Here is a 26,865-nt window from a genome sequence, read left to right on the forward strand (position 1 = left end):
GTGCTTGTAGAACTGGAGAGGAACAAAGAGCTAACCGAAGATCAGACCAGGCGGTTTCTGCAGAACAGACCAAGTTAATCTATCTGGACAATTTTTTTTTAACATGTCCGTAAGTGAAGCAGCTCTAGTGGCAAAGTGGCTTACAAACCGCCTGTAGCAATCTACTAAGCCTAAAAAGTTTCTTAACTGCGACTTTTTTTCTGGTCTTGCCCAATTTTTGACTACCTCCACTTTGTCTAGCTGGGGTTTTACACGCCCTCGACCAACAACGTACCCCAAATATTTGGCTTCTCTCATCGCTATGGCACATTTCTCTGGGTTAGCTGTTAACCCTGCTGACCTTAATGAAGCTAAGACCGCCTCAACTTTGGCTAAATGTGATCCCCAGTCTGGGGTATAAATCACTATATCGTCCAAGTAAGTGGCTGCATGAGCTGTGTGAGGTCGTAGCAATTTATTCATGGCCCTTTGGAAGGTGGCAGGTGCCCCATGCAACCCAAAGGGTAGGACTTTATATTGATAGAGACCACCAGGGGTGGAAAATGCAGTCTCTGGCTTGGCCGTGGAAGTCAGGGGAACTTGCCAATAACCCTTTGTTAGATCAAGGGTTGTTAAATAATTGCTACCAGCAAGATTTTCCACTAGTTCATCCACACGTGGCATCGGATAGGCATCAAACTGCAACACACTGTTTAGACGACTAAAGTCATTGCAGAACCTAATTGTCCCATTGGATTTCGGGACAAGCACAATGGAACTATTCCACTCACTAGTGGACTCTTCAATTACATCTAACTGGAGCATCTTCTCGACCTCCTTTCTCACGTCCACCCATCTGGCTTCTGCTTTACAATGACTCCTGGCGCAGTGACAATGTCATTTTCGATTAAGGTAGTGCGCCCTGGAATGGAACAGAAGACATCCCTGTTCCTGCGAATCATTTCTTCAGTCTGTTGTCTCTGTTGAATGGACAAAGTTGGCTCTATGGGCACTTCAGTCTTTTCAATGGCAGTACTCACTACCTGAGGAGAGGTTTCCTCATCATGCCAAGGTTTAAGGAGGTTAACATGATATATTTGCTGCTCCCTTCTTCTACCTAACTGGCGGACTCTGTAATTGACAGGACCGACAGCCTCTAGAACTTCATATGGACACTGCCAATGGGCGAAAAGTTTGCTTTCCTGGGTGGGAACCAGGACTAGGACCTTGTCCCCAGGCTTGAAAGATCGAGCAACAGCACTTTTATCATAACTTTTTCTCTGTCGTTTATGAGCCTCTTTTACATGTTTCTGTACAATGGGCCCTATCTTTCCTAGCCTCTCATACATTTGGGACACAAATTGTACCAGATTTGGCTCCCTGGGACCTTGCTGCTCCCACCCTTCTTTTAACATATCCAAGATACCCCTGGGCTGTCTCCCAAACAATAACTCAAAGGGACTAAACCCTGTTGAAGCTTGAGGTACCTCACGAATGGCAAACATCAAATAGGGAATAAGAGTGTCCCAATCTTTTTTCTCTTGAACCACTGCTTTCCTGAGCATGTGCTCTAATGTGCGGTTAAAGTGTTCCACCAAGCCATCTGTTTGTGGATGGTATACAGAGGTGTGAAGCGCCGTAACCCCTAGCAACTGGCACATGTCCTTCATCAGTTTAGACATGAATGGAGTACCCTGATCTGTGAGAATTTCTTTGGGTATTCCCAGGCGTGTAAACATTAATACAAGTTCATTAGCTATGGTGCTGGACTTTATGTTTCTTAGGGGAATTGCCTCTGGATACCTGGTTGCATAGTCAAGCACCACTAGTATATATTGGTGCCCACGTGCGGATTTTTCAGTGGCCCCACAAGGTCCATAGCTATCCATTCAAAGGGAACTTGTACTATTGGAATTGGAATAAGAGGTGCCCTGTACATGGGTTTGGGACAGGTTCTCTGACAAATGGGACAGGACTGCCAATACTTTTTCACTTCCATGTGTACACCGGGCCAGTAAAACCTGAGCAGAACTCGTTCCCGTGTTTTATCCTCCCCTAGGTGTCCCCCACAGACATGTGTATGTGCTGCTTTTATCACTAGGGTTACATGGACCTGAGGAACCATTAATTGTTCTACTTTATCCCCCTGTACAGTAGCAATTCTATACAGGAAATTATTTTTAACAATAAAATATGGTATACCTTCTGTAGGCTGGGCGGCTTTTGCTACCCCATTTACCTCAGTCACAATTTTGAAGGCATGTTCCAAAGTGGCATCATTAAGTTGGTCTCGAGCAAAGTCCTGCAGAGGAAACAAAATTGGTATTGCGGACCAGTCCGTATCCTCACTGACAGGCGGGGTGGGCTCATCTGCGACATCACCGACCAATGCTAGTTTGGACTGTCCATGTTTTCCCGCAGGTGGATGCTTTTGTGGAACTCCTGCTGTGACTCCCAGGATGGCATTCCGGTTTGGCGGTTCCCAAAGATCGATGCCCAGATGTTGTGGATTCTTTGGCGGTTCCTTTGAGACCGGGCTTCCGACCGTTGCATCAATTGCCGGCATGTCCAGCCGTATCCGCTCACAGAGGACATCATTAAACAGTGGGAAGTCTCGCCCCAAAATGAGTGGATATGGGAGGTTAGGTGCTATGGCAGCTACCACCATAACAGTTTTGTCTTTGAGTGTGACTGGTAGTATTGTTCTTTCATACTCCTCTGTCGTGCCATGTACGCAAAGAACCTTCACCTTGGGCAACCGAGTAGCTATGGTTTCGGGTAAGGCAGAGCTGGAAACCAATGAGAGTTCACTCCCCGAGTCAACCAAGGCCAGAACAAGGTTTTGGTTGATTAGCACAGTCACCCGGAAAAAACAAGGACTTCCTGATGTGGGACTCATGGTAAAACAGCTTGGAAAAGCAGGCCCAATATGTGCCACGGAACAGTCCATGGGTTCCGGTAGTTTAGAACACTCTGCCTTAAAGTGGCCTGGCTCACCACATTCAATACACTTCAGATTAGACAGCTTTGCACCTGGCCCTCTGTCCGTAGCAGTTTTGCCATTGGGCCCTGTAGCAAGGATTGTCAAACCTGGCTTTTGGCGTGGCAGCGGCTTTGGCACAAATGCAGGTTCTTTAGTCATTTGCTGTAGCGCACAAAACCTTTCTACCACGGTGGCAAGCTCTTCATAAGTTTGTGGGTCTGATTGCAGAACCCACCTTTGCAAATCGCGGTTCAGCAATGATCTATCGCCAGAACTTCAATAATCCGAGAAGGCGAATTCTCCTCAGGCTGCAGCCATTTCTTTAATATTTTAGAAAGCTCAGCCACTTGCGCTCTGACCGTTTTTTCTTTATCATAGCACCATTGGTGATAGCGCTGGGCTCGGCCTGGCCCGGAAACTCCAATGCGAGCCAATATCTCAGAATTTATGCACAGATAGTCAGAGGCACGTTCCTCATCTAGATCCATATAAGCTCGCTGAGCTTCACCAGTCAGATATGGCGCCAGCCTCTCAGCCCAATCTTCAGGAGGCCATTTTGCCCTTTTTGCAAGTCTCTCAAAGGACACCAGATATGCTTCTATGTCATCACCTGGCGACATTTTCTGAAGAACAGGACCAAGTGGTTCATTTCTGTCATGCCTCACCTGGCTTAACTCTTCTCTTAAGAGCCTTGTGTTTTCCACCTGTGCCTCGGCAACTCGTAGCATCTGAGCTTGCTGTTCTTGCTGCGCAGCGGCCACATTTACGAGGGTTCTCAGTACTTCCTCCATGTTGACGTCTGCGCGGGTTGGGTAGCGGAAACTTGCTTTCCGGAGCATCCCACTTCTGACACCACTTGTGGCAAGAGCCCGCTACTGCAGAAGTACACGTGAACAACTTTTTCCTTTTTATGTGGCTTTATTGTCAAGATGATAAATGTTTTGACACCGTATACTTTCACAGCAATTATGGAGACCCTAAACGCTTGCTATACATAGATCAGCTCTCTCTCAAGACCAGCCAGCTACCCCAGCGTTGGTCTCAGTGAACAAATGGCACAAACAAGCTTTTATACATGTTACTCCTCCCCCAGCCTTAGCTTGATGGACAGGTGACACACTCTGTTTTAACTAACAGACACACCCTGTCTGTTTGCTGAGAGGAAGCAGCTTTTAAATCATGTAAGTTAACCAACTTTAAACTACACATAAGTCTTTACTTGGTTTAACCTGAATCTAGGTTCATAACTGCGGCAATGTCTTACTCTGCTTGTATGTTTTCTTTGCATATTGTCAGATAAATGCCTCCCTTTGTCACAATATATATATATATATATATATATATATATATATATATATATAATATAATATATATGCCCAGTACTGTAACTATATCACACTTCACATGCACAGCTCTGTGTCACTCTTATTTGCTCTGACTCAGCCTCAGTCATGTGAGGCTGAGCGCTAGCGGTCAGAGTAACATCTGCTGAGTTCCTTAAATCAGGGCTGAGCACACACTCCTCTGCCTCCTAGTGTTCAGCTTCACATGATTGAGGCTGAGTGAATAGATACAGAGGAGCTGGAAGAATAGAGAATATAATAGGAAGAATAAAGAAAATAGAGACTCCTGTTGCACTGTTACCTGCTACACCATTAACTGTATAGGCTCTGTGTCATTAGTGCAATTGGCCATCTATAGCAACTCTCCTGTATATTTATATATTTATTTCCCCCCCAGCAATTTTGCTATGTATCGGTTAAAATGTTGTAAATGTTTTCTTGTTATTGCAGACACAAAAATTCCCTCTCTAGAAATAAGGTGTAATCTCAGCCACAGGGCTCTAGTTTGACTGACATGTGCTGCAGTCTCCAGTACCAGTCACAACATTGAGGCTGCACATTTATCTGATACAGGGGATTAGCTCTATTCCTAATATCCTTTACAATACTGCAGCAAACTGCTTGTTTTCATGTTTAATTGGCTAAGTGTGTATCTGGGGTAAATATTAGTGTGTCAACATGCTGAACACTGTTTAACTGACATTATATTCAAATCTAACTTTTCTCTTTCCTCTAAATTTTCAATGAAAAATCTCACTATGGCCATAACTCCATTAAGGGATTAGAAAACAGTCAAGCATCAATTCACTAGGAACCAGTGACATCAATTTGAGTTGGACACAAGCCCCTTTTTTCATATACTAGGCACATTTATACTGCGCATACGAACCAATAATGTGTATGCATAGATATTTTCACATTAGTTGTTATGAGATCTATCAGTAAAGCTGGGTACAAACTATAGGCTTTTTACCCGATGATCATGCTAATCACACGACAAATGACAAATTCATAAACGACCGTTGGGTTTGACATTGCATTAGTGTATATGCTGCAATCATAATGTTTTATCATTCTAAAGCATATCGTATTATTTGATTTGATATTATAAATTGAATAAAAATCTCTATAAACGATGGAACGATGTTGAGCAAATTCTGAAGTGTGTATGCACTCACTACCAGCAGTGTCCATAGATCTCCATAGAGTTTACAGAGTCACAATTTTTTCAGCTGATGGTTAAGATAGATGAAAAGCACAGATCTGAAGGTAAATCGTGTATAGTGTGTACACATGGGTCGGCATGCTAATCAGGACTGTCAGTCATTGGTAAAATCATTAACGATAAAGCACCAGGAGAAATTTTCTGTAGTGTGTACCCAGCCTAAGTTACTAACCACTAATACAGACTTCTGCAAAAAGTTTTTTCTCCAAATGAATTCCCTAAATTCTAACCCTTTAAAAGCACCTGCTTGAGACAGATGCCTCAGTTTGCCTCCTTATACACACTCCCCTTCCTTGCTTAGCTGCCAAACATTACATGGACAAAATTAAATAGCTAAGTTGAGTCCTAATATCAAATATGAACAATTCCATATCTACCCCATATATATGTAAAAGGGGTAGCGCTCCTAAAACTGGGTGGGATTTTGCCCCAAAATGGGCGCTAATGGGTGGGATTTGTGTGGATTTTGATTGGGCTTATTTGTCTTGATTCCGTATTGAGAGATATGAAAGTATCAATAAAAAAACTATTATTGTTTGGAAAAAACATCAATGTTTGAAAAACATATAATAGCATGAAAACCTTTGAAAGTATGCAAGACAGAGAGGAGCACTAATGTTTCACCAGCAATGGTGTTCTTTGTGCCATGTGGATTAAACCCTTTAGTGATTTCACGAGGTACATCTATGAGATGAAAAATGTTAAAACATAACTTTTATGTTTTTTGTAAGATAATTTTATATTGAAAGCCACTCATGTAGCATAAAAAACGAAATCATAACAATAAGTGGAAGACATTGAAAAAGACATCACATTCAATGATAAAAGAACAGCATACAAAATAGTCCCTTAAGATTAAATGATACTTAGAAGTTTGGAATGAATAACTCAACTTTGATAGCAGTTACTTATCACCTATTAGATCGAGCCCCGGTGAACTCCAAGTAGTGAAAATAATTCCAAGTAGGTTACAGCAGGATATCCACTATCTGTCTTAAATGCTAAGTGCAGTTGGGCATAAATAAGGGGGAAGGGGGTAAAATATAAGGAAAGAGAGAAGCAAGGATGGGTTTGGTATCGATAGCTCTGGATCCGAGGCCATAGAGCAGCCTAGTGCTAGGGTCCAACATAGTCAGCCCTAAACACATTTAATAACCAATTTAAGATAAAGAAATTTGTACAGACTTATACAGCACAGAGTCAGTGATCTTCAACCAACTGTACCATGTAGCACAATTTAAGGTTAAAAGTGAGAATTGGTAACATTACTCTCACAAATATCAGCCATATTGGCCATTCGCAAAGGGTCATTCCATGGAAAACTTTGCAGACAGTCTTCCCACGGCCCATTGCATAATAATAGTAGAGATGCGCAAATGACCTGCTTGTCAATTAACATTAGAAAAAACATCTAAAAACAATACTGAAATTAAAAAACCAAAGCAACTCATTTGCAAGTGGAGTAAATGGTAAATTTAGAATACAGTTCAGGATTCAGTTACACTGGATAATATGTGGACATTTCAAATCCGTTTCAAGGTGCAAATTTGTCTTGGCTAGCAGTAAAAAAGCTGTGCAAGCGAAAAATAACAACTATTGTATATGGGCTTATATATAGAAGTAATGTTTATAACTTCATATACAGTCATGGCCAAAAGTTTTGAGAATGATACAAATACTATTTTTCACAAAGCTGCCTCAGTTTTTATGAGGGCAATTTGCATATACTCCAGAATGTGATGAAGAGTGATCAGATCCCTCTTTGCAATTCATGACAATGAACTTTATCCCAAAAACAACATTTCCACTGCATTTCAGCCCTGCCACAAAAGGACTAGCTGTCATCAGGTCATTGATTCTTTCATTAACACTGGTAAGAATGTTGATGAGGACAAGGCTGGAGATCACTTTGCATGCTGATTGAGTTAGAATAACAGACTGGAAGCTCTTCAACCTCCCTAGTCCAGCACTGACCAATGTTTAACAAGGAGAGGTCCAGGGGTTTGGTCAGAGAGGGGAAAGCTCTGTGGAAATTAGAACGTAGATATAAGGAGCCACTCTAGGTGAAAAGGGGATATTCATTCTGAGGATTGATTCATGGAAGGTGCAGTGTAGCTGGTTTTGAGTTTTTCGTTCTCTACCAATGGACTACAGCTGCAGCTAAGAGAATAACTCCATGGGTCTTTTAAGTCAGGACATCCAGGTGACTGTAGCTCCTTAAGTTAGTGGGGTTAGGGACAGATGATGTGGTAAAGCTACCTGGCATTTATTTACTGTGTGTCACGGGCACTAGGAGTCTTTACCCAGTATCACCCGCTGATGGTCTTATCAGAGCAGTTGAGTTGGTATATGATACTCTGATGGCAGGGTGATAATGGAACTGGAAACAGCAGATGGTTAGAGAATGCTCAGAAAGTCTATGACTAGCAGCACTGGTAAACAATAGGTAACTGAACACGAGGATCTGGATGGACAAGGACACGTGAGGGTAGTCAGTGGTCTGCGCACGGCAAGTTGTACCACTGCTATAGTGAGAAAAATGTCCAGGAGTAAAAAGGAGGTGGCAGTCAGCGGTCTGCGTATAGCAAGTTGTACCGCTGTCTGTAGTGAAGGAATGGAATCCAGGTGAAGGTAACGTGGAAGTCAGTGGTTTGCGTGTAGCAAGTTGTACCACTGCTTATGTGAGAGGATATATGCAACTGGTGACACAAGGAAACAGGAATCAGTGGTTTGCCTCTAGCAAGTTGTACCACTGAATATATATGTGAGGAAGGACACGAGGAGATAAATGCAATGCAGAGTCTACACGGGTACACTGAACTTGATCCCACGTTGAACTGCACACAATAATAATAATGAATGAACAGCACTGCACAGATAAACAAAGTCACTAGAATAGTCCAGCAAAAGGAAACACAGTCAATAATAGCAATAGTCTCAGAGGATGGAAAATCCGGAGGAGAACAACTCAGTCCAGATGGATATGCAATACACCAGCACAGTGAATGAGAAGTATGCATACTGTGGTTCAGATGAGCAGGCTGTTAGAGATAGCTGCAGGGATACCTGAGCGGCAGGGAACTGACGAGATGAGAAGTCCTTGCAGAATGGAAGCGGCAGGTAGGTGCAGCGCACTGTAGGTAGGCCAGCAAGGACGACAAATACTCAGGAAGCAGTAGTATATCGAATTGAACAGCAGGAGAGTAGAAGCGATGTAACAGAGTCTGGAAGCCGAGGAGCGTAGACTCGATGCTAACAGGCAAGTTGACACAAATGGACACACTGTAGAAGCAGTAGGCAGCGGGTCAGCTGACGGCAGGTAGAATGCAGACTAGAGCGCTGAGACGAGCAGGACTCTGTAGACACGCTGAAGTAGCTACCAGGAATCAGCTGGAACAGTAGCGATGTAACACAGGAGAGTTTGAAGTAATCTGTAACTGTAGATACACGGAGGCAGCGGATAGGAATCAGCTGCTGGAGTCACGATGAAACACAGGAGAGTTTGCAGTAATCTGTAACTGTAGATATACGGAGGCAGCGGATAGGAATCAGCTGCTGAAGTCACGATGAAACACAGGAGAGTTTGCAGTAATCTGTAACTGTAGATATACGGAGGCAGCGGATAGGAATCAGCTGCTGAAGACACTAGGAACACGAGGAATAGAAGTGGTCTGGAAACCACAAACGGCAAACAGGAATCAGCATCCGCTGAACACACGAGCAGGCACTGGAACACCTTCAGAGACTCATGAGGAATGAGACTCCAAGATCAGGTAACGTGGTATTGACCACAGGTGCTTAATATAGGGAGTGTTGCCTGATCAGCCAATTAAGTTAAAGGAACAGAACTGAAGGTTAAAAGGGGCTGCACATGCGCAGTACCTCATTATAATGGACGGACACGGTTCCTAGCTACCTTAGAAGTAGCACTCACAGTCCGGTGAGTGACAGTACCCCCCCTTTTAAAGGTGGGCACAGAACACCTGGAACCGGGTTTGTCCGAAAATTTGGTATTGAACTTTTTCAAGAGAGCTGGGGCGTTGAGATCTTCAGCTTTGATCCATGAACGCTCCTCAGGACCAAAGCCTTTCCAATGCACGAGGAAACGAAGAACTCCTCGCAAAATTTTAGCATCCAAAACCTGAGTAATCTCAAAGTCTTCCTCCTGATGAACTTGAAGTGGCCGAGGTGCAGAAGGAGGGATCGAGAAACGGTTGATGATGAGAGGTTTGAGCAAGGAAACATGAAAGGCGTTGGAAATACGAAGACTCTTGGGAAGTAAAAGTTTGAAGCAAACTGGATTTATAACTTGAATGATCCTATATGAACCAATAAAACAGGGAGCAAATTTCATGGATGGAACCTTCAAACGAATATTCTTAGTAGATAGCCACACCCGGTCTCCGACTTTCAATGGTGGAATAGCCCGTCTCTTTTTGTCCGCAAAAGACTTATATCTGGCAGATGTCTTCTTTAAACAGGTTTTTACCTGAGCCCAAATATTTTTGAAGGTTTGACACAAAGTCTCAACAGCAGGAACTTGGGTGGGCGGGAGGGCAGGAAATTCCGGGAAAGACGGATGGTGACCGTAAACCACAAAGAATGGAGTTTTAGATGATGACTCATGGTACATGTTGTTATGAGCGAATTCAGCCCAAGGAAGCAATTCTACCCAGTTGTCTTGATTGGCTGACGAGAACATCCTTAAGAAAGTTTCAAGATCTTGGTTGACTCTTTCAGTTTGTCCGTTCGATTGGGGATGGTAGGAAGATGAGAGTGCTAATCGTATGCCCAAGGTCTTGCAAAGGGCCCGCCAGAATCTGGAAACGAATTGTACTCCTCTATCTGAGACGATCTCGAACGGACATCCATGGATACGGAAAATTTCTCTAATGAAATGTTCAGCCAGGGTAGACGAAGAAGGTAAACCAGACAAGGGAACAAAATGCGCCATCTTCGAAAATCTATCCACCACTACCCAAATGGTGTTGCAATTCTTACTAGGAGGAAGCTCAGTAACAAAGTCCATACTAATATGGGTCCAAGGCTTAGATGGAATGGGTAGTGGCTGAAGCAACCCCGCTGGAGTTCTGCGGGGGGTCTTGAACTGGGAACATAAATCGCATGCCGCGATAAACTCTTTGACATCTTTCCTCATAGAAGGCCACCAATAACTTCGAGAGAGGATTTCAAAGATCTTGCGTTCACCAGCGTGTCCAGAGAAACGAGAAGAGTGAAACCATGAAATGATTTTTTTTCCTAAGAGCAGGAGGCACGAGGGTCTTCCCAAATGGTAGCACTTTAGTGGAAGAAGCAGCCAGAGAAACGCATTTGGGGTCTAATATAAAGTGGTTAGGACTCTCTTCATCGTCTGAGGACGCCACAAAGGCTCGAGATACAGCGTCTGCTTTTTTATTCTTTGCAGCTGGTTTGAAGGTTATGATTAGATCAAAACGGGAAAAGAAAAGAGACCATCTTGCCTGACGAGGATTTAAACATTGAGCAGACTGTAGGTATGACAAATTTTTATGATCCGTAAAAATTGTCACCGGATGACGAGCTCCCTCTAACAAATATCTCCACTCCTCCAATGCTACTTTAATAGCCAGCAACTCCTTGTCCCCGATGGTGTAATTCTTCTCTGCAGGCAGAAGACCCCGAGAGTAAAAGGCACAAGGATAGAATTTTTGTTGCTCCAATTTCTGGAAGAGAATGGCTCCTAAACCAACATTAGAGGCGTCTACTTCTAGGAAGAAGGGAAGCGTCACATCAGGCTGTCGAAGGATGGGAGCAGAGGAGAAGGACTCTTTAAGAAATTGAAAGGCTTGGAGAGCCTCAGATGACCATTGCTTAGTATTGGCCCCTTTGCGAGTTAGAGCCACAATGGGAGATGCAATTGAAGAGAAGTCTTGAATGAAGCGTCTATAGTAGTTGGCGAAGCCTAAAAAACGCTGAATGGCACGAAGAGTAGTTGGCTGAGTCCAAAGTAACACAGCATTCACCTTTTCTGGATCCATTTGTAGACCAACTCCGGAAACAATATAACCCAAAAATGGAATTTGGGGCAACTCAAATGAACATTTTTCTAATTTACAGAATAATGAATTTTTCCGGAGTCTGGAAAGAACTTTGGCCACTTGTTGGTGATGTGAAGGCAGGTCTTGGGAAAAGATGAGTATGTCGTCCAGATATACTACGACATATACATATAACAAGTCCCGAAAGATCTCATTAATGAAGCCCTGGAAAACAGCAGGGGCATTACATAACCCGAAGGGCATTACTAAGTATTCATAATGCCCATCTCTGGTGTTCAAAGCTGTTTTCCATTCGTCACCGGACCTGATTCTAATCAAATTGTAGGCACCACGAAGATCCAACTTAGTAAAAATCCGGGCTCCCTTGATCCGATCAAACAACTCAGTAATCAGAGGAATGGGATACCGATTTTTGATAGTGATAGCATTAAGTCCACGAAAATCTATGCAGGGGCGTAATGATTCATCTATCTTCTTTACGAAAAAGAACCCAGCTCCAGCGGGAGAAGTAGAAGGTCGAATAAATCCTCGCTGGAGATTCTCTTGGATGTATTCAGCAGTAGCCTGAGTCTCAGGTAATGAAAGTGGATAAACACGACCACTAGGTGGAGTCTTGCCAGGTAACAGGTCAATCGGACAATCCCATGAACGATGAGGGGGAAGACGTTCAGACTGAGCTTTATCAAAGATGTCGGCAAATGAAGCATACTGAGGAGGAAGTCCCGGTGAGGAAGGTGAAAGGGAGGTTTGCTGTATTTTACGAGGAACAACATGAGAAAGACAATGTTGGTGACATTCAGGTCCCCAAGACGTAACTTGAGGAGTGCGCCAGTCAATCTGGGGAGAATGACATTGAAGCCATGGAAGGCCTAAAACAATCGGACTTGTAGTAACAGGAAGGATTAAAAACGAAATTTCTTCTCGGTGTAGGACACCAATCTGAAGGGTCACTGAAGACGTACTTTGGGTGATGAGACCGTTGATAATACGTGATCCATCGATAGCAGTCACCGTAATAGGAGTCTTCAGGGTAATCACTGGTAGGGACCATTGATTTACAAGGGATTCAGAAATGAAATTTCCTGCAGCTCCTGAATCAATCAGAGCTTGGGACTCAAAAGACTTAGTAGCAAATGAAATGGTAACATCAAATGCACAGGTTTTTGATTCCGTAGAAGATGGAGAGGACTCCAGGGACCCTAACTTCACCTCTCCAGAACTAGTTAGGGCCTGGCATTTCCCGATTTTTTGGGGCATGACTGGAGCATATGTGTGGCATCAGCACAATAGATACAAAGTCTATTCTTAATTCTTCGATTCCTCTCTGCAGAGGTTAGTTTGGAACGTCCAATCTCCATTGGTATCACCGGAGGTGAAGCAGGACGAATTTGAGAAGTGGGACGAAGAGATGTTTTAGCTGAAGTAGTTCTCTCAGAGTCCCTCTCACGAAATCTGAGATCCACACGATGACAAAGAGAAATCAAATCTTCTAAAGACGTAGGGAGTTCTTGAGTAGTCAGTGCATCTTTAATTTTGTCCGAGAGCCCCTGCCAGAAGGCGGCAATTAACGCTTCAGTGTTCCACTGAAGCTCAGAGGCTAAGATCCTAAATTGGATGATGTACTGTCCTACTGTACAAGAACCCTGTCCTAAACGAAGAATGCTGGAGGCAGCGGAAATTACACGACCTGGTTCATCGAATACATTACGAAACATGGAAATAAATTTGGCACTATCCTGTAACAACGGATCATTTCTTTCCCACAGAGGGGAAGCCCATGCGAGAGCTTGTCCGAAGAATAATGAGATGAGATAGGCCACTCTGGAACGATGAGTCGAAAAGTTTTGAGGTTGGAGCTCAAAATGTACTGAGCATTGGTTGAGGAAACCTCTACATGTTTTGGGATCTCCATCATACTTTGACGGAGTTGGCAGGTGAAGCGTGGAAGCCGTAGACACCTGGGATGGCACTGGGGAAACGGAGGAAAGCACAGGAGCATCAACAGAAGCTGTAATATTCTGCCCAGACGTTCCTTGGGAGACTAACGTCTGGTAACATTGTAGTAATAGTTGTTGACGAACATCCTGTTGTTCCACACGGGTGACCAGATGCTGCAGCATCTCTTTAACTGTGGGTTCCGAATCTGGGTCTGTCATGGCCTGATCTTACTGTCACGGGCACTAGGAGTCTTTACCCAGTATCACCCGCTGATGGTCTTATCAGAGCAGTTGAGATGGTATATGATACTCTGATGGCAGGGTGATAATGGAACTGGAAACAGCAGATGGTTAGAGAATGCTCAGAAAGTCTATGACTAGCAGCACTGGTAAACAATAGGTAACTGAACACGAGGATCTGGATGGACAAGGACACGTGAGGGTAGTCAGTGGTCTGCGCACGGCAAGTTGTACCACTGCTATAGTGAGAAGAATGTCCAGGAGTAAAAAGGAGGTGGCAGTCAGCGGTCTGCGTATAGCAAGTTGTACCGCTGTCTGTAGTGAAGGAATGGAATCCAGGTGAAGGTAACGGGGAAGTCAGTGGTTTGCGTGTAGCAAGTTGTACCACTGCTTATGTGAGAGGATATATGCAACTGGTGACACAAGGAAACAGGAATCAGTGGTTTGCCTCTAGCAAGTTGTACCACTGAATATATATGTGAGGAAGGACACGAGGAGATAAATGCAATGCAGAGTCTACACGGGTATACTGAACTTGATCCCACGTTGAACTGCACACAATAATAATAATGAATGAACAGCACTGCACAGATAAACAAAGTCACTAGAATAGTCCAGCAAAAGGAAACACAGTCAATAATAGCAATAGTCTCAGAGGATGGAAAATCCGGAGGAGAACAACTCAGTCCAGATGGATATGCAATACACCAGCACAGTGAATGAGAAGTATGCATACTGTGGTTCAGATGAGCAGGCTGTTAGAGATAGCTGCAGGGATACCTGAGCGGCAGGGAACTGACGAGATGAGAAGTCCTTGCAGAATGGAAGCGGCAGGTAGGTGCAGCGCACTGTAGGTAGGCCAGCAAGGACGACAAATACTCAGGAAGCAGTAGTATATCGAATTGAACAGCAGGAGACCATGGGAGAGTTGAAGCGATGTAGCAGAGCTGGAAGCCGAGGAGCGTAGACTCGATGCTAACAGGCAAGTTGACACAAATGGACACACTGTAGAAGCAGTAGGCAGCGGGTCAGCTGACGGCAGGTAGAATGCAGACTGGAGTGCTGAGAAAAGCAGGACTCTGTAGACACGCTGAAGTAGCTACCAGGTATCAGCTGGAACAGTAGCGATGTAACACAGGAGAGTTTGCAGTAATCTGTAACTGTAGATATACGGAGGCAGCGGATAGGAATCAGCTGCTGAAGTCACGATGAAACACAGGAGAGTTTGCAGTAATCTGTAACTGTAGATATACGGAGGCAGCGGATAGGAATCAGCTGCTGAAGACACTAGGAACACGAGGAATAGAAGTGGTCTGGAAACCACAAACGGCAAACAGGAATCAGCATCCGCTGAACACACGAGCAGGCACTGGAACACCTTCAGAGACTCATGAGGAATGAGACTCCAAGATCAGGCAACGTGGTATTGACCACAGGTGCTTAATATAGGGAGTGTTGCCTGATCAGCCAATTAAGTTAAAGGAACAGAACTGAAGGTTAAAAGGGGCTGCACATGCGCAGTACCTCATTATAATGGACGGACACGGTTCCTAGCTACCTTAGAAGTAGCTCTCACAATCCGGTGAGTGACACTGTGTGTACATAGTAATCTAGTGATTGCTTTTATTACAATAAATGTATTGCTTTACTTTCTAGCTGCATTTGCCTGAGTGATTATACGAATCCTAGAAGATACTATGTAGATTTCCCTGGCATAGGAAGGCACCTGTGGGTGGCCAGCCAGAGTGAAGTGGGTAAAATTGGGCCAGAAAACCCGGTATCTTCACACAAACAAAAACCCACAAATTTTGACAAACTCCAAGCATTGATTAGACAAGAATGAGCGGCCATCAGTCAGAATGTGGCCCAGAAGTTGATTGACAGCATGCCAGGGCGAATTGCAGAGGTCTTCAAAAAGAAGGGTTAACATTGTGAATATTGACTCTTTGCATAAGCTTAATGTAATTGTCAATAAAAGCCTTTGACACTTATGAAATGCTTGTAATTTTACTTCAGTATAGCATAGCAACATCTGACAACAAGGTCTAAAAACACTGACGCAGCTAATTTTGTGAAAACCAATACTTCTGTCATACTCAAAACTTTTGGCCATGACTGTATATCCTGTGCAGTGCTGTGAGGCAGAAGTGCTATCTCAAACAATGCAGACCATTTTTGCAAATGTGTAAATTAAGGATAACCTGGGAAATAGTGAACATAGTGTATTAATTTAGGCTACAAATAAGGTGTACATGCTGGTTTGACTATTAAACTCTAAAATTGACATTTTGAATCATGAAGGTCTTACCTTGATTCCACTACAGCTCTGTTAAAAAGTAAAGTATTACCTCCCTAATACAGATTACAGAAAACAGACTCTCCTCCCACATATTTAGGACAGTGTCCTGATTTTGTGCAGGTCAAAAATCTGAGACTGCAGGCATTTCAGTTACTGTGACATCACTAATTTTGCCACTGTATATGATTCAACCAATACACAGAGTGCATTCTGCACAGCAAGCCTGCAAAGTTGCTTATTGCTAATACAGCAACCGGCTGCAGAAAAGTGAAAGAGAACACGGTGGATGTCATGAACTACTCATCTAAGCCTGCACGACGTGTATGAGACAAGGGGTTATTTCCACTACAAGACCACCTGGTCTGTCTGAAACTTATAAAAAAAAAAACTTTAAATTATACAGCACACTCACTACATTTGTCCAAACTGCCACCACTTTTCAGGAGCTCTTAGTTTCTCCATACTCTTATAACTTACTACAATTAAATTTTAAATCAATCAGACTTATCATTAACCCAAAAATACCCTGTATTTCAGCTATGTAGCGCTATATATAATCAAGCTTAATTAGTACATGAATTTGTTAGGAACACAGAGACAGAACATTATTAAGTGGAATTTAATATAGCAAAAAAGCCACAATCCTTATGGTATATCCAAAAAACAAGACCACATATTGGCATACAGTAATATTATCTATTACAGCGTCTTAAAATAAAAGGGAGAAAATACAGGAGAAAAGAAAACGCAATTTCCTATCTCTGTTGCTGGAGAACACTGACCCGAATTAGATTGGTCTCCAGAAAATATGTTTGTTTTTTTTAGTGGGCTCCTTGAGCCCCAGAGTTCCTCCCCCTATGAGGTAACTAGAAGATTGCTGTGTGCATAGTAAGGGGATTTTATGACTTCCCCTGCATGCACAGTTCAATGGGAAGTTCTTAAAACTCCAATATTTTCTGTCCCGTACATTGTTGAAAAATGATTTTGCCTCCAAACAACCAGTCATATATTTATACATATATACATATTAGATATGAAAATAATAAGAATAGCATCAGGGTATACCAGCCCACTTCAACCACTGGCCTTATGCCTAATATGCCTAACCCTACTGATAATAAATACATAGTATTTTATTCAGTTTAATAATGCACAGCCTTTAGTTACAGTACACTGTTACATAGTGAGGTTGAAAGAAAAACACTGATCCATGAATTTTAATCTTGCATAAATGGAATTATGTTGATCCAGAGGGAGGAAAAACAAAACCCCTAGTGTGTCAGTTGCCAATTTATTAAAACATAGGGGGGAATCCTTCTTAACACCAAAAATGGCAATCTGATACATTTTCTGTATCAACCACTCTCAGGGGCCGACTAAATTGACTGTGAGTTGCATATTTTTACCATTATTATATTTTGTGGGGCATGTGCAAAAATGACCATTATATCTTTAAAAAAAGCCACCCTTTGTAGTCTCTCACTTGTCCTGCACTCATTGCTAGTGATAGCATTTCATGCTAGGCTCCTGGTTCCTATATCTGTGTCCTGTATGCTTCTGACCTTGCATTCAGCAGTCTCCTGGTTCCTGATACCTGGCTTAGCAACTCATTGTCTTCTGGTTTCTGATATCTGGCTTAGTTTTTGCACTCTATTCATATAGCTGCACCTCAGGCATGGACTGCGATAATTATCATTGCTCTTCTGCGGGACATTCTGTTATATTCCTGCATTGTCACAAAGACTGTGTTATATTCCTGCATTGGCACAAAGACTATGTTTTATTCCTGTATTGTCGCAGAGACACTTGTTTTCCTGCATTAACTCAAAGTGTGTGTTTGCACCTGTCTTCTTTTGATAACTGCAATATCCAGTGTGCTTTTGCTTAGACCATCATTGTATGCGGTGAACTGCAATAAGCTCTATATTGTTTTTACTGCAACATCACCTTGTAATTTCTGTGAATTCCTAATAATCATTTTAAAATTCTAATTCAATTTTTGGCACCAATTCACAAAAAGAATGTCTGCAAACTTGAGGGAGTTTAGATAACTGAATTAATAATGCTTTTAGCAGGTCCCAGTTATAAACAGCGACTTTCTTTGTTAGATTTTTCTCTAGGTAAGAAAATATTAAGGGAGATATGATGCATAAATATACTGATGATCCATACTACATTTTTTTGTGGCAACCAACTGAGTTTAAGGTCCCCATAAAGAACACTAGGTCGCCCCTTGCAGTTTGCAGTTATATGAAATCAATATAATATACTACTACACTTACTTTATTGTTTATTGTATAGTATTGCCTTCTTATTGATATGGTTCCATATATATTGTATACGTTTTACTAGTACAGTCTAAGTAAAATTAGTTACATGTCTTTTAAGTGACTATTATGATTTCTGCCCCTTCAAGGAGTACTCTAGTGATTAAATCTAAAACACTCAAATGCAATCAATTGACTTAGTTGGAAATTGATTGGCTTGGCTTTCTGGTACTTGCTTCTGCAGTGAGTTAATGAATCTTTACAGTGATCTGTTTGTGTTTTAAATTCTGTTCTTCACTCACCTTTAGCAAAATGAACCTTATATAATAGGCACTTAATTAATTAGCTAATGAATTAATTGAGTGTGCAATGGAATTGTATTTAGCATATATACTAATGGTATTATTTACAAATAGGGCATTATTTGGACTTGGAAGCCTTGCATTTCTAACTCTTATGGCTCTTTACATTAGGAGATGTAGATCATAGGTATTCATGTGCAAATGAAGTGCAGTAAAGGCATCCAGATGTACCTTAACTATGCCATTAGAGATACACTTGTATTTTGGGTTAGAATGTCAATCCATGTAATCATTCCTGCTGTTTCTATGGTGCACATTACAACATGGCAGGACTTAAAGCACTTTCAACAACTGCTCCTGCAATCAAGCACACTATGGACCTGATTCAAGTCGGAACGCAAAATTGGCATAATTTCCATGTTTAAAAAACAACTTTTGCATAGTTCTGCCTGTATTCAAATTCAAACCCAGCAAATCCATCATAAACAAATTATATTATAAATCAGACAGTATTGCCATGTTATAAAATAATAATGTAATATTGCTCCATGATAAAAATAATCATTTTATATTGACTCCTTAATAAAATAATAAATTCATATTGGCTGCTTCGTAAATACATTATTATTGTCCCCATAATAACTAAATCAATTTTGACTGTGTTATGAGCATTTTGTGGCATGCAGTTCTTCTGTTCCACCAGAGGGGCTGCTGTTTTGGGCTTTGTGTACTTTATTATTATTATTATTATTATTATTATTATTATCCTTTATTTGTTAGGCGCCACAAGATTTCCGCAGCGCTGTACACCATACAAACAGTACACTATACAGGGTGAAACAGTACAAAACAATAAACAAAAAAATACCAGCACTTCAGAAGCTCCAGGCTGGTTAATGCAATAAACACGGAGCAGAAGAACAGGTAGGGAGGCAGGAGGGAAGAGGGCGCTGCTCATGTGAGCTTACATCCTAAGGGAGGGAAAACAGAACAGGCACAAGGGGAGCCAGATGAGGCAAGGGGAAAGAGCAAGGGGAGGAGATGAAGGGGTTATGCGGATGGTTGGTAGGCTTTAAGGAAGAGGTGCACGTTTAAAGGAGCACAGAGTAGGAGAGAGGCGGATGGAACGAGGGAGGTCATTCCAGTGAAGGGGGGCTGCACAGGGGGGCTACTTTACCTGTGAAGAGTTAAGAGGCCTTCCCCGGCAGGTTTCGTGCACTCCCCATCGCTAATTCTGCCTGGTCATAGGAACCTGCAAGTAAAGTGATTGCAATTTGCGTTCACTTTACTATAGATTATTGGTAGGGACAGGCTCCTATTGGAGTCGCTGTCCCAGGAAATCAAATTTAATAAATTGAGACATGTTAATTCATTTTTTATTATTGTAATAAGAAATTAAAATTACCATGAACAATTTAAAAAGACCACTAAATCTTGCCTCTGGGAAGTTAAATGCAAAATTGTGTCTGCCATTTTGGGATGGGCAAACTGCAATGAATGAACTAGTAGATTCCAGAAAATTTTAGGAAAAAGGGGAGTGGCCATAAACGGACTGGCTAGTGTGAGAAGTGGTGTGTGTGACTGCTGGCTGAGCTAATAAAGGATCTTCCCACAAAGAGCCACTAAATGCTATGGCTGAATTGTTGTCCTGAGGGATGTTTGCAGCCAGCCCAGAAAGAAGCTCCTTTGCAGTATAGGAAAAGACCTAACTTGCACTGTACATGAGATGTCAGCAGGACTCCTGTGAAGACAGATACTTTTACTTTGCTTTGCTATGTTCAAATGATTTAATTGAGACATTAAACTGTGTTATTAGAACCTCTGACTAGGACTATAAGATAGCTATTGAGAGGTATTATAACATTGTCTAAAGGAAGAGTTTGTTCCAGCCAAATCTGCTGTATTTTAAGTTATCTGCAAGCTGACTGGGACTTAGAGAGCATCCATTTATCATATGAGTTTGTCTATATTGCATTAGAAGTTTGATTCTATTGTGAAACTGCTTAAAATGGTTGCTGATGAGAAAATTGCAAGTTGTTTATACCTACAGTTGCTGGGATAGAGCTGCTTATTCCATTAGATGAATTGCTAAGTGGACACTGTCCTTTACACTAAAAATCATTTATTGTGCAGAATTGCCATTGTTTATGGAGCTCAGGATTCACGCATGTGTCAAGTTGATTACTGATTTCACCTTGTACAAGTAAATATATTCATGTGTCAGCTGAAACTTTGCTTAAACCTGCTGATTGTAATTTACCCCCTTGGGTTTTGCATATCATAAAGTGACCTTAGTCTACAGTCATTTCTTCTAAAGCATCTAACCTGAACCAACTGGATTCATTCTTGTTGCATCTCTACTGATTTTTGTATGATAAATAGGATATGTATAATTGCACTAAAAGTATTGAGATTGGTGTATATTATCTGCTGTCGCAGCATTTGGTGTACTGGCCTTATTAACTTGTAGCAAACGGTTGTCTCCTAAAGTTACTATCTAGTGAAATCCATTTCACTGAAGCACAGTACCTCTATGTAAAGTGGGATATGTTTGTTCAGTGACTTATGTGTTGTATCGATTTATGTTTGCATATTGTTGAACCAAGATTCCTAAAATGTTATTTATTTTGTGACATGTTAAATAACATTGCATGTTTATGATATCCCTATACTACCGCTACTGATCTGCTGCTGTGGTAAAGCATTATACCACAAGCAAAAAGAATAAACCCATGAGATTATGCAGTTTTAGCCCTGTGTTCCTTGTTTTATTCCAACACTACTGGGGGAACCTTCTCCTCTCTGTGCACTTTTGTTTGCTGTATCTTTCACTCTAGCCTTTAAGGACACAGCTGACTTGCCATTATGTATGTTGAGCATAATACATTTATTTATTTCCCCTACTTTTGACTCCTCTACCAATTGTTCAGTTAAACACACAGTGATTTTATAATATTGTGATTTATTTGACTTAAAATGATAGCCTGATAGCCCACATTCTAAGAGCCTGATTAATCAAGGAATGTAAATAGCGATTTTGTGCCTACAATGCACAAAATCACTCTGATGATGCCCAGAACTGGCTCATACACCACAGAGTGTAGCAACGTTCATTTCATCTTCGAGCACAAATTTACTACAATTTTAGGGAGGGAACAGGGTGGGGAAGGGGCTTTGCCCATAGTCAATGTAAGTAAGGGCGTGCCAATCTTGAGCACACACACAACAGTGATGCAACTCTGGGCATCTCAAAATTGTTTGTTTCTTAGCAGCATCTTTTTCTCCAGCTACAGGTCTAGTCTAACTACCGATTACTAGTGATGACGGCTGAGTTTGTTATTACATGTGTTTGCAATCAGGAGCAACTGCAAAAATGTATTTTATGTACAGTTAACATTCATAACACACTAATAAATGTATTTCATGGAAAAAAATAATTAAAACATGAATGTATATATTAACAAGCAACATTAATTTAATAGCTTTTTTTTCTGTGTGTTCTTTTGTGATTTTATATTCTACTTTATATTGGACGTTTCCTGCAGTGTCCTGTCTAGGAGAGCAGGGCAGACCTACACCCGTATTCATCACCACAGCATCCTCACATCCGCTTTTTGCTGAATTCGTACATGGACCTATTGTACGTGCGTTCTAAAACAAACAAACATTACGCTCAGCATGAGTCCCTTGATGAATCAGGCCCTGAGAGTTCAGATCACAAAATGACTGTTTACATTCTACATTCAATGGGTGCACTCAAAAATGTTAACTACATAGAATGGACAATAACAAAATGAAAGTATATAACCACAAATGACGCAGAAGAAATATGCGATAAGTGAATGTAGAATATGAGCAGATCTACTGAAGATCTGATTAAATAGAACTTGGAAGATTCACCCTGACTTCATAAGCAACGTTCTAATATTTTCAATACCATCTGCCAGGGCAGATCTGGGGTATCCCTCTAAGAACTATACGCGTAGCTTAGCCCCTTTAGAAATGACCGGTAATAAGTAACTGTAACTTCTTAAACCCCTAGCTCAAGCCATGCATGAAGTGATGTACTGTGTGAGTCACAGGCACAGAAGTACCCTGACTGGACAGATAGAGGAGAAGCGACTTCATGCTTGACTGAGTTATTTTTACTGAGCCACTTCCACTAAACAAGATAGATACCTAAAATCGGGCCTGACTTCAATGAATGTAATTGAGAACTACTTGTATTGGTACTAGAAGGTAAAAAGACATAAGTAAAACATAAAATACTCAGCTGACAGCAGTGCTTATCTCTGGAGCGAAAGTGGTAACATTTTACAATGATTTTTACCACCTACTCAGGAAAAGATATATAAAAATAAATGCTACAATACATTATAGGATATTTTCTTGCGTGTGCTAGAGACTAAAATCCATGATATTGCCACAGTTTCATCATAACACATGTAAGCTATTATCCAGTATATTTACGTTTTCCGAATAAAGGATATACTGTAACTTGGAGCACCATGAATAAAATACTAAATTACATTTTAAAATATCTTATGTCTTTCCACGTACTTTCCTAGCATTTCTCTCCGCATTCAGATCTTTAGCAGTGCAGTTTAGAACCAAAAATTACAAAGCACTCCCATAATCAAATCCGATATAGAGAATAATATACAACAAGAATGAATGAGGAGATCAAATTATATATTCAGCTGTACAGCATTATTGTGTCCCCAGTGCAAATTTAGTACCTGTCTTATTGGTGTTGCAATTCACCTTGTGATCATGCTGAGACATCTTGAGCACAAAGCAAACTGTTAAAAGTGTTATAAAGTCTGTTAAGTATCCATAAACCAGGATGAGAATTGCAGAGCCTGCAATAATTGTTCTATAATATGACTCGAGATGTTTTTGCTGGACTGGAAGGAGCTGCCATTCAAGTTAAAATGTTCCCTCAAATAGTACTGCACTCATTTTATAAACGGGCACAACCTGTTCTGTGCTTGTTTTAGCTGAGAATCTTTTGATGCTTCTGAAAATCCATAGCTTCATCATAACATAACATAATGTTGGGCATGTATACCTCACAATATATCAAATCGCCAGGGGGCTGACTTGTGCACTGCAGCATCTGTGCCATCATCCAGTATGCACACGCTGGGCAATGCAATCATTGTACTAACTGCTGCAATTAATGTTCTGCTTTGTCAAAGTACCAGGTAGCTGGCATGCTCAGCTTTCTGCCAACACCATATACTGCTCTCCCAGAGCCCGTTTAAGGGGTGAGGCACAGGGGGCACATGTCCCGGACATTCTCACTCAAGGGGGCCCCTCAGGCACCTACCACTGCAGACAGTTATTTGCCTCACAATTTTTTACATGCATGAGGCTAATGTGACTCCAGGAGGAGAAGTCAGGCAGTCCCACAAGATAGTGCTCAGATAGGAAGTGTGTTCTTCCTTTCTGAGGAGCAAGTAGAGCGGAGCGGCAGAACTCAGCAACTAAATGTAAGTAACATGTGACAAGACAGCTATGTTGAGGGGGCTGTAATGATATCTATAGGGAGGAGGCTGTAATGATATCTATAGGGAGGGGGCTGTAATGATATCTATATGGAGGGGGCTGTAATGATATCTATAGGGAGGGTGTTGTAAAGATATCTACATAAAGGGGGTTGATAATGATAACTATAGGATGGGGGCTGTAATGATGACTATGGGGTGGGAGCTGTAATGATGACTATGGGGTGGGAGCTGTATTGATAACTATAGCTAGGGGGTTGTAATTATATCTATAGGGAGGGGGCTGTAATGATATCTATAGGGAGGGGGTTGTAAAGATATCTACATAAAGGGGGTTGATAATGATAACTATAGGATGGGGGCTGTAATGATGACTATAGGATGGGGGCTGTAATGATGGCTATGGGGTGAGAGCTTCATTGATAACTATAGCTAGGGGGTTGTAATTATATCTATAGAGAGGGGGCTGTAATGATATCTATAGGGAGGGGGTTGTAAAGATATCTATATAAAGGGGGTTGATAATTATAACTATAGGATGGGGGCTGTAATGATGACTATAGGGTGGGGGATGTAATGATGACTATGGGGTGGGAGCTTCATTGATAACTATAGCTAGGGGGTTGTAATTATATCTTTAGGGAGGGAGGTGTAATGATAACTATAGGGAGGGGGCTGCCATGATGACTATATGGAGGGTGTTGTAAGGATAAGTTTATGGAGGGGGCTGTAATGACAAAGATATGAAGGGGGAATTAGTGAGATTTAGGGGGCAATGAGAGATAGAGAGATGAGGTTAACAATAACACTGTTTTTCTCTTTTTCATGAATGATGATACTGTGCCTTAATGTTAGGCCAAAGGGCCCCCTGTTGTAAGCATCCCAGGCCCTCCAAAGCATTAATCCAGCTTTGTGTTCTGCTAAACCAGGGTTGTACAACCCGCGGCCCGCGGGCCGCATACGGCCCAGTCCGCCTGTAAATGTGACCCAGCGGTTGTGGCAAGGGGGCAGCGCTTTTAATGAAAAAAATATCCTGCAAAAAAAAAAAAAAGAAAATACTTACCTTGCGGTCACGTCAGCTGGCGCTCCGGCTCCCTCCCTGGTCTCCTCCTCCGTGCGGCGCTCGCAGTGAATGTCGGGGGTGACGTCATCACACCCAACATCCATTGCGTAGCGCAGCACAGAGGAGTCACCCGTGCGAACTATCAGCAGCGGTGAAAGATTATCCAGTATCTTATTGTTGTTACTCTGAATTTGGACTTTCTGCACCATGCAATTATGAACTAGCTGTGTTCTCTGTATGTATCTAATATAAATATTAAGAGATGATTGCATTTTTAATATTTGAAACCATTTTAAATGTGCAGTGCTGAGTAGGGTGAAATTATCACCCACTGTTACCCTCATCGGAGGCTGCTCCGTGAGCCATTTTCCCCACCACCCTATCTTTAAATCTCTGTAGATTTCTATTAGTCCTCCTGATGCTACCTATATCGGTGACCATTTCAAACTGGTCAATAAAAAAAATGATTCATGGGTGCAGAAAGAGAGGAAAAAAAAGTTTTTGGCATTTAATTCACCGAACCCCACTAAGGGGCAGATGCAGGTAAGTTAAATTGCAGCTGGTAATGGGACTACTGCTTTAATCATGATTCTGCAACAGGTTTCCTTACTCTTACTAACTTCATTTCCAAGTAAGTTTAATATGTTAACTATGTTTTCTATGTTTTTTTGGATGATCAGCTATCGTTAGTGTTAGTGTATTTTATGTGCGGCCCAAACCAACTCGTCGTCTTCCAATGTGGCCCAGGGAAGCTAAAAGGTTGGACACCCCTGTGCTAAACCATGAGGAGAGCAAGGGGGGGGGATTGGTTTGTGGGGCACCCCTGTTGTGTGTTGTCCCACCTGTAATGTGGCTCTCCCACAGAGTGACAGAAAACATTAATGGAAATCAATTCACCTTAGCTGCAGTATAAACTGTATACATACACAGCATCGATTTGAAATTTGTATACCCCGCAATTAGCATCTATTTCTGTGCTGCTCCAAACATCTCTCTTTCCACTGCCAGAATGCTCCATGTTCCCAGCCTTAACTGCATCCTGTTTATAAAGAAGATAAGCAACTGCCAATAATTCAGCCTTTTTCCATCCCATGTTTACATATTGCTTATAAATAATGTATTGTTAATGTACTAAATGGTAGATCTTTGGAAGTGGATGGCTGACTGATACAACAGGTGTCTGGCAAGTCAAGTGTCTCTAAAGGCATATGAAATAAACTATAGCTGCCTGATATTAATATACCACCCAATTTATTTCTGCATCTGTTATACCTTAGAGGAGGTACACTCTGTATATTTAAATCAGTCACTTTTGAAAAATACATTTTTTAATATGCTTTCTATAGTCATAATGATTAATTTGAATATAGAGCTTCAGAAAATTCTAATGGCCATATATGATGTTGATTGCTAAATAATGTAGAAGTGGTAAAGCAACATTAGTGTTAAATGCATGATAGAACTGCAAACATATGCTGCAGTGTGTATATTTTTCTGCATTTTCTCTTCCTATTCTCTTTTCTCTGCTTCCACAGGCACTTTTTACACACCAATAGGTAACTAACCTTAGATGATTTAAAATGGTTAGTTTCAATGTTGCTTATTTAGCCCTTAAAGCTCCCCATAACTGGCATGAATTACATGTTCATTGCTTTACATTGGCATAGCTGGATTCATTT

General features: G+C 41.6%; 1 protein-coding gene across 4 annotated transcripts in view; it reads left to right on the top strand.

The window, feature by feature from the left end:
• The window catches only part of DLGAP2 (DLG associated protein 2), a 953,423-nt gene that overhangs the window by 850,430 nt on the left and 76,128 nt on the right, over nt 1-26,865 (top strand). The gene's annotated exons all lie outside the window — the stretch shown is intronic.

The sequence above is a fragment of the Mixophyes fleayi genome, chromosome 3 (genome assembly GCF_038048845.1).
Source record: "Mixophyes fleayi isolate aMixFle1 chromosome 3, aMixFle1.hap1, whole genome shotgun sequence".
NCBI lineage: Eukaryota > Metazoa > Chordata > Amphibia > Anura > Limnodynastidae > Mixophyes > Mixophyes fleayi.